At 40.8% G+C, this 13,706-nt stretch overlaps 1 protein-coding gene across 2 annotated transcripts in view; it reads left to right on the forward strand.

Annotated features, from left to right (window-relative positions):
* The window catches only part of LOC105466102 (VPS26 retromer complex component A), a 52,393-nt gene that overhangs the window by 18,378 nt on the left and 20,309 nt on the right, over positions 1-13,706 (forward strand). The gene's annotated exons all lie outside the window — the stretch shown is intronic.

Genomic DNA, 13,706 nt, shown 5'->3' on the forward strand with positions numbered 1-13,706 from the left:
TGCTTTTTAGAGATACGTAAAATAAATCTAATCTCTTTCTAAATAAGAGTTCTCTTTAAACATCTTCCACATCACTGTCTTGTTTATCCTAAGTCTTCTCTAAGCTAAATATGCTATTTCCTTTAGTTATTGTTCAAGAAACCTTGGTTTTGAGTCTTTATCACCCAGATTACTTTCTTTTATTTTTCAAATTAAATTTAATTTTTTTGAGACAGGGTCTTGCTGTGTCACCCAGACTGGAGTGTAGTGACGTGATCATGGCTCGTTGTAGCCTTGACCTCTCGAGCTCAGGCAATCCTCTCACCTCAGCCTTCCAAGTAGCTCAGACAACAGGCAAACACCACCATGCTCAGCTAATATTTTATTTTTATAGAGTTGGGGTCTCCCCATGTTTCCCAGGTTAATCTCAAACTTCTGGGCTCAAGTGATCCTCCTGCCTCTGCCTTCCAAAGTGCTGGAATGACAGGTGTGAGTCACTGTGTCCAGCTTCAGATTCTTACATAACCAAATAGAAAACTGGTTTGCATTATCTGTATCTAGCAGTTCCACTCCTAGGTACATATTCAAGAGAAATGCAAACACCTGAGCATCAAAAGACACACATAAGAAGTTTGTAGCAGCACTGCTCATAGTAGCCCAAACTGAAAATAACCTAAACATCCCACAGAAGTGGAATAGATAGATTGCGGTATATTTATACAATGAAATCTATTCACCAGTGAGAAGGAACAAAACTATCATTTCACACAACCTGGATGAATCTTACAATCTGAGTGAAAGGAGCCAGATATTAGAGATGCATGACATACCGAATTACTCCATTTATATGAAGTAAGTTCAAAAACGGACAAAACAAATCAGTCATGATAGCAGCCAGGGTAGAGCTTACCTTTGGGGGAGGGAGGACTAATGCTTTGGAAGGGTCACAAGGAAGGCTCCTGTAGTGCTGGTGCTGTTCTGTTTCTTGATCTGGGTTGTAGGCACATGGGTGACTTCATTTTGTAAAATTCATTGAACTATATACTTACAACTCATGTACTCTTTTTTTATATTTCACTAAAAGGTTTATTCACATGATAAGAGGAAACATCACATAGCACTTTTAAGAATTAGTGGGGGCCGGGCGCGGTGGCTCAAGCCTGTAATCCCAGCACTTTGGGAGGCCGAGACGGGCGGATCACAAGGTCAGGAGATCGAGACCATCCTGGCTAACCCGGTGAAACCCCGTCTCTACTAAAAAAATACAAAAAACTAGCCGGGCGAGGTGGCGGGCGCCTGTAGTCCCAGCTACTCCAGAGGCTGAGGCAGGAGAATGGCGTGAACCCGGGAGGCGGAGCTTGCAGTGAGCTGAAATCCGGCCACTGTACTCCAGCCTGGGTGACAGAGCGAGACTCCGTCTCAAAAAAAAAAAAAAAAAAAAGAATTAGTGGGTTGGCCGGGTACAGTGGCTCACGCCTGTAATCTCAGCACTTTGGAAGGCCAAGGTGGGTGGATCACGAGGTCAGAAGTTCGAGACCAGTCTGGCCAACATGGTGAAACCCCGTCTCTACTAAAAATACAAAAAGTAGTTGGGCACGGTGGCGCAGGCCTATAGTCCCAGCTACTCGGGAGGCTGAGGCAGGAGAACTGCTTGAACCTGGGAGGCGGAAGTTGCAGTGAGCCGAGATCACACCACCACGCTCCAACCTGGGTGTCAGAGTGAGACTCCATCTCAAACAAACAAATAATTAGTGGGTTGAAGCTGGCATGGTGGCTCTTGCCTGTAATCCCAGCACTTTGGTAGGTGAGGTGGGAGGATTGCTTGAGCCTAGGAAACCAGCCTGGGCAACAAAGTGAGACCCTGTCAGGCCAGATGCAGCGGTTCATGCTTGTAATCCCAGCACTTTGGGAAGCGGAGGTGGGCAGATCACTTGAGGTCAGGAGTTCGAGACCAGCCTGGCCAACATGATGACACCCCGTCTCTACTAAAAATACAAAAATTAGCTAGGCGTGGTGGCATGCGCCTATAGTCCTAGCTATTCGGGAGGCTGAAACAGGAGAATCACTTGAACCCGGGAGGCAGAGGTTGCAGTGAGCCGAGATGGCATGCCATTGTACTCCAGCCTGGGCGTCAGAGTGAGACTCCATCTCAAACAAACAAACAAAGTGAGACCCTGTCTCAAAAAAACCCCAAAAAACCAAAACCAAAAAAAAGCACACACACACAAAAAAACAAAAAAGAATTAGTGGGTTATAAAATAAAAATATCAGAATACTAGTTCCAAAAAGATGATTAAATCACCACTTAAAGAAGAATAACAGGAGGCCAGGCACGGTGGCTCACCCTGTAATCCCAGCACTTTGGGAGGCCGAGGCAGGCAGATCACGAGGTCAGGAGATCGAGACCATCCTGGCTAACATGGTGAAACCCCATCTCTACTAAAAATACAAAAAATTAGCCAGGCGTGGTGACGGGCGCCTGTAGGCCCTGCTACTCGGGAGGCTGAGGCAGGAGAATGGTGTGAACCTGGGAGGCGGAGCTTACAGTGAGCCGAGATTGTGCCACTGCACTCCAGCCTGGGCAACAGAGCTAGACTCCATCTCAAAAAAAAAAAAGGAGACTAATAGGAGATAAAAAGATTGAAAAGCTAATCAGAAACTACAAGATGGATGATCAGGTACAAAAAGCTCTGGCAAACAGGAAGTATATAGGGCAAATGTTTCTCTCAGAGATTTGAATTTGGGGAAACAAAAGCCAGGTGGCAATAGAAAGAAACGTAGGAATGAGTTAAGACAGAGAATATGAAGCCAAAGTAACTTAAGCTTTTAGTAAACAGAAGCTATGAGTTAGGAAAAGATCTGCAAAGTAGAGAGTGAGAAAGTAAAGGGAGGAAGAACAAGAAGAAAAGGAAAGAAAGCCAAGTCATTTAAAAAAAATACTTTTAAGAGCAATTCTAGATTTTCAGAAACATTGAGCAGAAAGTAGAGTTCTATGTACTTCCTTCTTCCTCACCCTAGCCCCACGTGGATTCACTGTTACTAATCTTGCATTAGTGTGATACATTTGTTAAAATTGTTGAACCATGATTACATTATTATTAACTAAAGTCCATAGTTTACATTAGGGTTTACTCTGTTGTACATTCTCTGGGTTTTGATAAATGCATAATGTCATGTATCCATCATTGTGATATCATATAGAATAGTCTAACCACTCTAAAAATTCCCTGTGTTTCATTCACCTAGTCATGCCGCTCTGGCACCTGCACTACCACCGCCATCCACTGTCTCTGGCAACTACTGATCTTTTCACTGTCTTTATAATTTTGTCTTTTCTAGAATGTCATGTACTTGGAATCATATAGAATGTAGCCTTTTTAGTTTGGTTTATTTCATTTAGCAATATTCTTTTAAAGTTTCTCCATATATCTTTGTGATTTGATTGCTCATTTAATTTTAGTGCCAAATCATATTCCATTGTATGGATGTACCAAAGTTTGTTTATCCATTTACCTACTATCTTGGTTGGTTCCAAGTTTTGCTCATTTTTCTATCTAGTTGACTCTTTTTCTCTTACTGATGTGTAGGATTTTTTGTATATTCTTGATAAAGGTCTTTTATATATCTAGTATGGAGTCATTTGTCTATATATGTATTGTAAATATCTTTTACTTTCTGGTTTGACTTTGTAGTCTCTTCATGGTATCATGATAAACAGTCCTTAATTTTAATAACAGTAGGTATTTAATGTTTCATTTTTGTTTATGCTTTTCATATCTAGTTTAAAAAATCTTTGCCTACCCCTTGGACACAAAAATATTCTCCTGTTTTTTTTTTCCTCCTATAAATGTTAATTTATTTATTTATTTTATTTATTTTTGAGACGGAGTTTTGCTCTTATTGCTCAGGCTGGAGGGCAGTGGCACAGTCTCGGCTCACTGCAACTTCCACCTGCCGGGTTCAAGCTTTTCTCCTGCCTCAGCCTCCTGAGTAGCTGAGATTACAGGCACCCACTACCACACCCGGCTAATTTTTATATTTTTAGTAGAAACAGGGTTTCACCATATTGACCAGGCTGCTCACGAACTCATTACCTCAGCTGATCCACCCATCTCGGCTTCCCAAAGTTCAGGGATTACAGGCATGAGCCACCACACCTGGCCTAAATTTTATTTTTATACTTCACATTTAGATCCTTGTTTTGCTTGGAATTGGTTTTCAGTTTGTCTGTGGTGGTGACATAGGAGTCAAGTTTATTTTTCTTCTTCTGTATGGATACTAATGAACCCAGGATGTATACTAAAAAAGCCATCCTTTTCCACTGCACTGTCATACCACCTTTGTCATAAATCAGTCTGTGGTGTGAGATAGGTCAGATTTATTTTTCTTCTGTATGGATAGCTAATGAACCCAGGACGTATATTGAAGAAGCCATCCTTTCTCCTGCTGCACTGTAATATACCACCTTTGTCATAAATCAGAGATTGTGTGAACCTGTTCAGAACTTTGTTCTGTTCTGTTGGCCTATTTGTGGCGTGTACTTTTTTCTTTTCTTTTTTTTAATAGCCTCATTGAATTATAATTCACATGCCATAAAATTCACCTATTAGAGTGTATAGTTAGTGATTTTTACTATATTTGCAGAGTTGAGCAACCATTATCAAAACGTAATTCCAGAACATTTTCACTACCCCAAAAAGAAATCCCATACTACTAGCAGTCACTACCTGAGAACCACTAATTTACAAATCTCCTTTCTTTCTTTCTGAATTTGTTGATTCTGGACATTTCATATAAATGGTATGTACTGTGTGACCTTTTGTGTCTGGCTCCTTTTACTTACCATAATGTGTTCAAGGTTCATCATGTCGTAGTATGTACACATACTTCATTCTTTTCTATTTTTATTCATTCATTTTCATTCTTTTTTATTTTTATTCATTCATTTTTTCATTCATTCATTTGAGATGGAGTCTCGCTCTGTCTCCCAGGCTGGAGTGCAGTGGTGCAATATGGGCTCACTGCAGCCTCTGCCTCCTGGGTTCAATCAATTCTCTTGCCTCAGCCTTCGGAGTAGCTGGGATTACAGGCATCTGCCACCGTGCCCAGCTAATTTTTGTATTTTTAGTAGAGACGGGGTTTCACCATGTTGACGAGGCTGGTCTCAAACTCCTGACCTTGTGATGTGCCTGCCTTGGCCTCCCAAAGTGCTGGGATTACATGCGTGAGCCATTGTGCCTGGTCAGCACTTCATTCTTTTTTAAAAAAATTGTGGTCAAATATATATTACATAAATTTTTCCTTGTAACAGTTTTAAAGTATATAATTCAGTGGAATTAATTCCATTGATAATGTTTTGCAACGATAGCTACTATATTTCCAAAATTTTTTCATCACCTCCAAATAGAAACTTTGTACCCATTAGCAGTAGCTCCCCATCTTCCAGCCCCTGGTAACCTCTAATCTACTGTCCGTTTCTATGAATTTGCCTATTTTAGGTATTTTGTATAAGTAGTCATATAACATTTGTCCTTTTGTGCCTGACTTATTTCATTTAGCATGTTTTCAGGGTTCATCCATGTTATGGGATGTATGAGAACATCATTTTTTTTTGTTTGTTTTTGGTGCCAGATAATATTCTAATATATACGTGTGGTATAAGGATATACCACATTTTGTTTATCTACTCATCAGTTGAGGACATTTGGGTTGCTACAGTTTGACCATTATGAGTAATACTGCTATGAACATTCGTGTACAGGTTTTTATGTGAACATATGTTTTAACTTCTGTTTGATCTTAGGAGTAGAATTGCTGGGTCATATGTTAACTTGCTGTTTAATTTTTAGAAGAACCGCCAAATTTTTCCAAAGTAGTTGTACCCTTTCACATTGCCTCCAGCAATATATGAGGGTTTTGGTTTTTCCATGTTCTTGGCAACACTTAGTAATGTGTCTATTTTTTATTATAGTCATTTTAGTGGATATAAAGTGGTATCTCATTTTGATTTGCAGTTCCCCAAGGAGTAATCATATTGAACATCTTTTCGTGTGCTTATTGCCATATGTCTGTGTTTTTTGGAGAAAAGTCTATTCAAAGTTTGACTATTTTTTAAATTGGGTTATTTGTCTTTTTATGGTTGAGTTGTAAGAGTTCTTTATATATTCTGGGTACAAGTCCAGATATGTGTTTTGCAAATATTTTTTGCCATTCTGAGTTGTCTTTTCACTTTCTTGGTGTCTTTTGCAGTACAAAAGTTTTAAATTTTGATGAAGTCCAATTTATCTATTTTTTTTTTCCTTTTGTTGCTTGTACTTTTGGCATTATTTCTGAGAAATCATTGTCTAATCCAAAGGTCATGAAGGTTTGCACCCATGTTCCCTTCTAAGAGTTTTTTAATTGTAGCTTTTACATGTAGTTATTTTATCCAAATGAGTTAATATTTGTGTATGGCATGAGGCAGCAGTTCAGCTTATTCTTTTGCATGTCATTATCCAGTTGTTGCAGCAGTATTTGCTGAAAAGAATATTCCTTCCCCATTGAATTGTCTTGGCATCTCTGTGACTCTTTTTGTTTTGTTTTGTTTTAACAGAGTCTTGCTCTGTTGCCAGGCTGGAGTGCAGTGGCACGATCTCTGCTCACTGAAACCTCCACCTCCTGGGTTCAAGTGATTCTTCTACCTCAGCCCTCCCAAGTAGCTGGGACTACAGTGCATGCCACCATACCCAGCTAATTTTTGTATTTTTAGTAGAGATGAGGTTTCAACATGTTGGCCAGGATGGTCTCGATCTCTTGAAGCATTCCTTAAGACAACTGGAAATATTTAAATTATCACAAAATAAATAGGGAAAAATTTTGTTTTTGTTTTTAAGACAGTGTCTTGCCCTGTCGCCCAGGCTAGAGTACAGTGGCATGATCATGGTATGCTGCAGCCTCAGTCTCTTGGGCTCAAGCAATCCTCCCACCTCAGCCTCCTGAGTAGCTAGGACCACAGGCACATACATGCCACCACACTTAGTTAATTAAAAACACTTTTTTTTTTTTTTTTTTGTAGAGATGAAGTCTCACCATGTTGCCCAGGCTGGTTTCAAATTCTTGGGCTCAAGTAATCCTCCTGCCTTGGCCTCCTAAAGTGTTGGGATTACTGATGTGAGCCACCATACCCAGCTGGGAACTTTTAAATGTGATTTACTCAAGTCCTTTTTGTCTTTACTTAGAATATTTACTGCTTTGGTTCATGTCAAGTGATAAATCATCCTTAACCTATTTATGCCTAGTGTTCCATTATTGGAATGCTAAGCTTGTGGGAGTTATTTATATCCTACTGCTCAAGGTCATCACCAAGGTCTGATTTTTCACACATAAAAATTTGCAACCTCCAGCATAAATGGGTTAAGTCTAGCGTGGATCACGAGGTCAGGAGATCAAGATCATCCTGGCTAACACGGTAAAACCCCGTCTCTTCTAAAAATACAAAAAACTAGCCGGGCGTGGTGGTGGGTGCCTGTAGTCGCAGCTACTCAGGAGGCTGAGGCAGGAGAATGGCATGAACCCGGGAGGCAGAGCTTGTGGTGAGCCGAGATGGCGCCAGTGCGCTCCAGCCTGGGCGATGGAGCGAGACTCTGTTTCAAAAAATATATATATATATACACACACACACATACACATACACACACACATACATATATATACACACATACACATATATGTATATATAAATATATATACACACATACATATATACATATATATACAAGCTATATATGTATATAGCTTACCTTATCTCTATAGCTTCTGAGTAATTTTGAGAGTCTTTTTGACTATGTTTAAGTATTGAGGTATAGTTGTTTTTTTGGAATTGTGAGCATTTTTACTAGCGATTTATCTGGGGATTTTTTTTGAGAGGGGTTCATAAGTTACAATTCCTTAACCAGGACATTTTTTAAAAGGCAAAAAACCCTCAAAATATTAAAATTCTTGTTTGTTTACAGTTTTGTTTTTAAGTTTTGATCTTGACTTGCAATCCAAATTTATAATGAAGTACAAAAAGTAAAATTCACTTTGAAGAGAGGACTTTTCTCCTTTAATTTATACAGTTTTGGCCGGGCACAGTGGCTCACGCCTGTAATCCCAGCAGTTTGGGAGGCCAAGGCAGGCGGATCACTTGAGGTCAAGACCAGCCTGGCCAACATGGTGAGACCCCTATATCTACTAAAAATACAAAAATTAGCTAGGTGTGGTGGTGGACACCAGTAGTCCCAGCTACTGGAGAGGTTGAGGCAGGGGAATCGCTTGAACCTGGGAGGCGGAGTTTGTAGTGAGCCGAGATCGCGCCACTGCATGCATTCCAGCCCGGGCAACAGAGTGAGACTTCGTCTCAAAAAACAAAAACAAAAACAATTTATACAGTTTCCAGACGGCAGCTTTAAGAAGGAATGATTTTGTTCTTTTTTTAACCCTTTTTTGAGAGAGAGTCTTGCTCGGTTACCCAGGCTGTAGTGTACAATCTCGGCTCACTGCAACCTCCACCTTCTGGGCTCAAGTGATCCTCCCACCTCAGCTTCCTGAGTAGCTTGGACCACAGGCACGTGCCACCATGCCCAGCTAATTTTTATATTTTTTTGTAGAGACGGGGTTTTGCCATTGTGCCCTGGCTGGTCTCGAACTGCTGGACTCAAGAGATTCACATGTCTGGGCCTCCCAAAGTGCTGGGATTACAGGCATGAGCCACCGTGCCCAGCCCCTGTATTGTGTTTTCATATGAAAACTTTGTCAAACTGTTTAGGTATTGCTGAGAATATTTTTCTATAAATATGAAATAGGTTCTGTCACAACAGGCAGAGAACCTCTTACCTTATCTATTTAAGGTAAAGAGATATTTAGTAATTAAGATAGTTGTTAATTATCCCAAAGTGAGATATTATTTTAGAAGTCAATTTTTACTGTTCTCTGCTTTCATTTATAAGACCTTTTTATTTGTTTTTTAGAAATTGAATCTGTGGTAAATAAACTGGCTTGAGGTGCTACTACTATTGACAAGCCACTTACAGTGAACTCTGCATCTATTCCCTGTTGCAAAAGTGAACACAGGTGTATGTTTAGTCCAAAATTATAGTAGTTCATAGTTTAGTTCTTTAAGCAAGGAATATTTTTGTAGCATCTTTCATCAGTATGCATATGGACTATGACAGCAGTTGCAAACTAATCTTGGATTTCCACTGGCAGCAGTTGGAAACTAATTTTGGATAATCACAATATCCAGCAACAATAATATACACATAATTTGGTGTCTGATTTAAAATGAATGTATAAATGGTGTGTAGTACATTGATAGTATATGTTTGTCTTAAACAGTGTAGAATAATATAATTCCTTAAATAAATTTTGAAGATAGCATTATTTGAGACATCTCTAGAATATTGTATACTGAGGCATGAGCTTTGAGACTCGTTTGTTGGAGCAGAGAGTATGTTTTGTATGTAGATTTTTTTTTTTTACATTCAGTTTAAACATATATATAGTCTCAAGTATCTGCACACAAATTACTCATTAATAGCAAAGGGAAGAATAACAACTTTAAATTAGAGAAACTTGGTAGATTACCTTAACCAAGTGACCAAAATTAACATCATCAGTATTGGGACAAACTGGCATTGTGTGCTTCCTAATATGATGCATTGAAATAGATACAACTACACTTTTGTGGCCTTCTTTCCAAAAGTGTATAAACTGAGTCTAACTGTGATGAACCATCAGACACCAAATTGAGGTACAGTGTATAAACTGTCCTGTATTTTTAAATCAGGGTGAAGAAAGGTGATGATTGAGGAATGTTCTAGATTAAAAAGGATACCTTTTAAAGAGATATGTAATCCTGGACAGGAGAGGAAAAGACTATAAAGTACATTATTGGAGCACATTTTTAAAAAATTCTTTTTTGGCTGGGTGTGGTGGCTCACGCCTGTAATCCCAGCACTTTGGGAGGCTGAGGCAGGTGGATCATGAGGTCAGCAGATTGAGACCATCCTGGCTAACACGGTGAAACCCTGTCTCTACTAAAAATACAAAAAATTAGCTGGACGTGGTGGTGGGCGCCTGTGGTCCCAGCTACTCGGGAGGCTGAGGCAGGAGAATGGCGTGAACCCGGGAGGCGGAGCTTGCAGTGAGCCGAGGTCACGCCACTGCGCTCCAGCCTGGGTGACAGAGCGAGACTCTGTCTCAAAAAAAAAAAAAAAATTCTTTTTTAAGATGGTGTCTCCTGTCGCCCAGCATGGAGCATAGTGGTGTAATAATGGCTCGCTGCAGCTGTGATCTACTGAGCTCAATTGATCCTTACACCTCAGCCTCCCAAAGTGCTAGGATTACAGGCATGAGCCACTGTGCCTGACCCTATTGGAACAATTGATAGAATTTGAATATAGACCATGGAATGTTAACTTTCCTGGTTTTTGTTGTTGTTGTTGTTTTTTGTTTTGAGATGGAGTCTCCCTGTGTCACCCAGGTGGAGTGCAGTGGCATGATCTCAGCTTACTGCAACCTCTGCCTCCCGAGTTGAAGCGATTCTCTAGCCTCAGCTTCCTGAGTAGCTGGAACAGGTGCGTGCCACCACGCCCTGCTAATTTTTGTATGTTGGCCAGGCTGGTCTCTAACTCCTGACCTCAAGTGATCCACCCGCCTTGGCCTCCCAAAGTGCTGGGATTACAGGCGTGAGCCACCGCGCCCGGCAGAGACTGTTTTCTTAGGAAATACATGTGAAATGTTTAGGGGTAATGGAGCATCATATCTCCAACTTACTCTTTGTTGTGGAAAAAAGTATATATATGCTTGCCCATGTCTATATATAGGGAAGATGATAAAGCAGATGGGGCAGAATATAAAACTTGTGTTGAATCTGGGTAAAGGTTATGTGGGATTTCCTTGTGCTATTCTTGCAAGTTTTTTGCAAGTTTTTGAATTATAAGAAGTTAGAAAAGTATAACTGAATTGGTGTTAAGACTCTTGACATAGGCCGGGCGCAGTGGCTTAAACCTGTAATCCCAGCACTTTGGGAGGCCGAGGTGGGCGGATCACGAGGTCAGGAGATCCAGACCTTTCTGGCTAACATGGTGAAACCCCGTCTCTGCTAAAAATACGAAAAATTAGCTGGGCATGGGGGCGGGCACCTGTAGTCCCAGCTACTCTGGAGGGCTGAGGCAGGAGAATGGCGTGAACCCGGGAGGCAGAGTTTGCAGTGAGCCAAGATCGCACCACTGCACTCCAGCCTGGGTGACAGAGTGAGACTCCGTCTCAAAAAAACAGAACAAAACAAAACAAAAAAACAAAAAATTAGCTGGGCATGGTGGCTGGTGCCTGTAATCCCAGCTACTCTGGAGGCTGCGGCAGGTCAATCACTTGAACCGAGGAGGCAAAGATTGCAGTGAGCCGAGATCGCACCAGTGCGCTCCAGCCTGGGCGACAGGGCGAGACTCCGTCTCCAAAAAAAAAAAAAAAAAAAAAAAAAAAAAGATTCTTGACCCAGCTCACCAGCATAGTTGGTTAACTTTTCTGTGCGTCCTTGCACAATAGCTTTTAAACCAAAATGCTTAATAATTCCTTCAAATTCTGGGATTCTTCAGATTGCAGAAGAGCCTACAATAGGCTTGAAAGCACCTGTGTTTTAACATCAATGGGAGATCAAGGAAAATTTCAGAATTTGCAGTTCAGTGGGAAGATTGAACAACTTTGCATTTCTACTTTTTTTTTTTTTTTGAGACGGAGTCTCGCTCTGCCGCCCAGGCTGAAGTGCAATGGCCGGATCTCAGCTCACTGCAAGCTCCGCCTCCCGGGTTCACACCATTCTGCCTCAGCCTCCCAAGTAGCTGGGACTACAGGCACCCGCCACCACGCCCGGCTAGTTTTTTGTATTTTGTAGTAGAGATGGGGTTTCACCGTGTTAGCCAGGATGGTCTCGATCTCCTGACCTCGTGATCCGCCCGTCTCGGCCTCCCAAAGTGCTGGGATTACAGGCTTGAGCCACCGTGCCCGGCCATTTCTACTTTAATAGTGTGGTTTCATGATGGTTTTTGAAGAACTGTAAATTTAAAAAATATCAGATAAAGCCATGTTCAAATAAAGTCCTTCTTAAAAACTGCTGCCATATAGATTATTTTCAAAAGTACAGTTTTTTCCTATATGCTTTATTGGTACAGATTAGAGGATAGTTCAAATTACTGCTTGGCTTTTGAAATAGCTGAGATTATGCTTGTTTTATTATTTGTGGTTCAAATATAAAATTTTTAATGTTAAGCCTGTTTAAGTACTACTTTTCTTTCTTAAATATTTTTCTGACTTTAATAGTATTTTTTGTCTTTTTTTGTTTTAAAGAAGCCTGGGCAACATAGTAAGTATAAAAAAAATTAGCCAGGCATGGTGGCATGTGCCTGTAGTTTCAGCTATTTGGGAGGCTGAGATGGGAGAATGACTTGAGTCTGGGAGATTGAGGCTGCAGTGAGTGATGATGGTGCCACTGCACAAGACCTGCCTACAAAAAATAAAACAAAACAAAAACTTAAAAACCAGAGAAGAAAACAGTTACCCATAATCAATATTCATTCCAGAAGTAACTGCTGTTAAGGGTATTTTCTTGGGCCGGGCGCAGTGGCTCACACCTGTAATCCCAGCACTTTGGGAGGCTGAGGCAGGCGGATCACGAGGTCAGGAGATTGAGACCATCCTGGCTAACACGGTGAAACCCCGTCTCTACTAAAAATACAAAAAATTAGCCGGGCATTGTGGCGGGCGCCTGTAGTCCCAGCTGCTCGGGAGGCTGAGGCAGGAGAACGGCATGAACCCGGGAAGCGGAGAGGCGGAGCTCGCAGTAAGCCGAGATTGCACCACCGCACTCCAGCCTGGGCGACGGAGCGAGACTCCGTATCAAAAAAACAAACAAAAAAAAAAAACAAAAAAAAAACCTATTTTCTTCTGTAGTTTGAAAAATATGATCGGCATATACTTGTATACAATTTAACCATGCTTTGTTCACATAACACATCATGCACATCTTCCCACGTCATTAAAAATTCTTTATCATTATTGTTTTTAAACTTTTAATAATATTCCATCATATGGTGTATCACAGTTTGCTTTTTTCTGAGTTATTTTGAAGGCAAGTAACTAACTTATATTGGTTATAAGATAGGGAAGATACAGAAGATGAATATTTTAATCTATGCAGTTCACAGACAGAAGTAATTGGACCTCTTTTTCTTGGTCCTTGATTTCTATTATCTTTTGAGAAACATTAAGAAAAGCTTTTAAAAGTTACATTACCAGCATTCGTTACAGTAAAGAATAAACGGCTGGGCACGGTGGCTCATACCTGTAATCCCAGCACTTTGGGAGGCTGAGGCGGGCGGATCACGAGGTCAGGAGTTCGAGACCATCCTGGCTAACACGGTGAAACCCCGTCTCTACTAAAAATACAAAAAATTACCCATGTGTGGTGGCGGGCACCTGTAGTCCCAGCTACTCAGGAGGCTGAGGCAGGAGAATGGTGTGAACCTGGAAGGTGGAGCTTGCAGCGAGCCAAGATTGTGCCACTGCACACCAGCCTGGGCGACAGAGTGATACTCCGTCTCAAAATAATAATAGTAATAATTATAATTCCTAACCTTAAAAGCAGTGCCTTTTGTCCTGAGTCTGCTACCCACCATAAAAACAGAATGCCTAAAGATTTAAATTCAAGTATG

The sequence above is a fragment of the Macaca nemestrina genome, chromosome 9, assembly GCF_043159975.1.
Source record: "Macaca nemestrina isolate mMacNem1 chromosome 9, mMacNem.hap1, whole genome shotgun sequence".
NCBI classification, from domain to species: Eukaryota; Metazoa; Chordata; class Mammalia; order Primates; family Cercopithecidae; genus Macaca; species Macaca nemestrina.